General features: G+C 40.1%; 2 non-coding genes across 2 annotated transcripts; both read right to left on the bottom strand.

Moving 5' to 3' along the window:
- Nucleotides 1–244: 244 nt before the first annotated feature.
- Nucleotides 245–363, bottom strand: LOC133398898 (5S ribosomal RNA). Its single transcript, XR_009768114.1, has one exon. It is a non-coding gene; the product is annotated as a 5S ribosomal RNA (ribosomal RNA).
- A 504-nt stretch (nt 364–867) lies between these two features.
- LOC133398899 (5S ribosomal RNA) lies at nt 868–986 on the bottom strand. The gene has a single exon (XR_009768115.1). It is a non-coding gene; the product is annotated as a 5S ribosomal RNA (ribosomal RNA).
- Nucleotides 987–2,112: the final 1,126 nt, after the last annotated feature.

Genomic DNA, 2,112 nt, shown 5'->3' with positions numbered 1-2,112 from the left:
ATATATATATATATATATATTTATTTATTTATATATATATATATATATATATGTCGATATATGTGTGTATCGATTTTATTTTATTTTTACTGTCGGAAAAGGAGAAACGGGATGTTTAAAAAAAGTACTTGAAGATTCTGTCTCCTAATAAAGAGACGGTAAATCATAAGAGAGAGGATGACTGCGTTATAATTTAGGTCAACCACCGATAAGAAAACGATTCCACGAGAATCTAAAGTGAAAAAGCTTACGGCACCTGGTATTCCCAGGCGGTCTCCCATCCAAGTACTAACCAGGCCCGCCCCTGCTTAGCTTCCGAGATCGGACGAGATCGGGCGTTTTCAGGGTAGTATGGCCGTAAGCCACATGGTTAGATGAAAAGCTAAATTTTATATTTAAAAAATATCATTTTTCGCTTAGAAATATCTCGAGCGGATCGCGTCATCTTTCTTCTCCAATTGTTGGCTGGTCTATTTTGGATTTTTTTTGTGTGGATGATGCGAACTTTGAGGTCCACACAATAATGTGCAATAATTACGAATCATTTAAAAATCCATACCTTTGTATCCTTAGCCTCGAGCCAATTAAAAGCACTGATGTGATAAAATTGTGACGTATCACGTGATACTCATATATATATATATATATATATATATATATATATATATAATATATGTCGATATATGTGTGTATCGATTTTATTTTATTTTTACTGTCGGAAAAGGAGAAACGGGATGTTTAAAAAAAGTACTTGAAGATTCTGTCTCCTAATAAAGAGACGGTAAATCATAAGAGAGAGGATGACTGCATTATAATTTAGGTCAACCACCGATAAGAAAACGATTCCACGAGAATCTAAAGTAAAAAAGGTTACGGCACCTGGTATTCCCAGGAAATCTCCCATCCAAGTACTAACCAGGCCCGCCCCTGCTTAGCTTCCGAGATCGGACGAGCTCGGGTGTTCTCAGGGTAGTATGGCCGTAAGCCACATGGTGGTTTTATTTTGGAAGGGTTTTGAAGTTGTACACATTGCCAGTCTTTACACGTCAGGCTTTCTGTTGGATTCGTTTTATTGTTATTGTTTCCCATTTTTGTGAATTTGGAAGTCAGTTTATTCGCACCTAGAGTGACCTAATACTGACTTTATTCAAACAATGACTGGGTGACAATGAATGTCTGAGTTATGGTAAACCTCAACCTTCTACCCCAAATGGGGCGGAGGATTCTTGCCTCTGCTTCCAAACTCAGTTGTCACTTACAATCCAGTCTCTTACATCCATACTTTTACACACACACACACGAAATTAGTAACGTTTTAACAAACACACGAAAACATGGAAACACGGAAACACAAAGGCACGGAATTTTAAGTACGTCTAGGACTCCGCCGTCCTTTATTTTTTGAATTTTTTTTTTTTTATTTTAACACGGAATTTTAGCACGTATAGGACTCCGCCGTCCATGCGGAATTTGTAGGACTCCGCCGTCCATGCGGAATTTGTAGGACTCCGCCGCCCATGCGGAATTTGTAGGACTCCGCCGTCCATTTACTTGCCAGTGACTAGTATTACACAAGGTTTATTTCGCCGCAGACTTCTTTGTCGCGCGATACATTCAAAAAAATTTTAAAAATTTAACTCACCAGTCGTCTTCAATCCTGTGGATTGTCGTCAACCTTCAGATCCCAGTTGAGGAGTACGAAGACCAGTCCCGGAAAGGGTCTCAATTGCCGTGGCCACGGTCTCTTAACTGGGTGTCGGCTCCACAACTGGAATCCTCGGGTGTGTTGACATCCGGCTCGAAGGACCAATTTAATGTTGGATTTATCTCACCAAACATTATAATGAATAAACACAAAAGGAATGAAGACGTTGGTCATTTTACTCATGAGGAGGGCGCATGGGAGATTGTTCAGGTTACAGCCTCTCAACACGCTCTAAACAATCTCTCCCGTCGCTCCTGCATTTATTTGAAAATAGGGAGGTTTCTAAGTTTACAAGACATAACGTACTAAGCTACAAGACACAACACACTAAGGGTAGGGTTTCAAGGTGAAAACATGGCACCTGCCACGTCCCGGCCACGTCCTTCTCTCAGATGATTCCTGCTGAG

This window comes from Phycodurus eques, unplaced genomic scaffold (assembly GCF_024500275.1).
Source record: "Phycodurus eques isolate BA_2022a unplaced genomic scaffold, UOR_Pequ_1.1 contig_454, whole genome shotgun sequence".
In the NCBI taxonomy this organism is placed as follows: Eukaryota; Metazoa; Chordata; class Actinopteri; order Syngnathiformes; family Syngnathidae; genus Phycodurus; species Phycodurus eques.
This window is presented reverse-complemented; position numbering and strand designations above follow the sequence as displayed.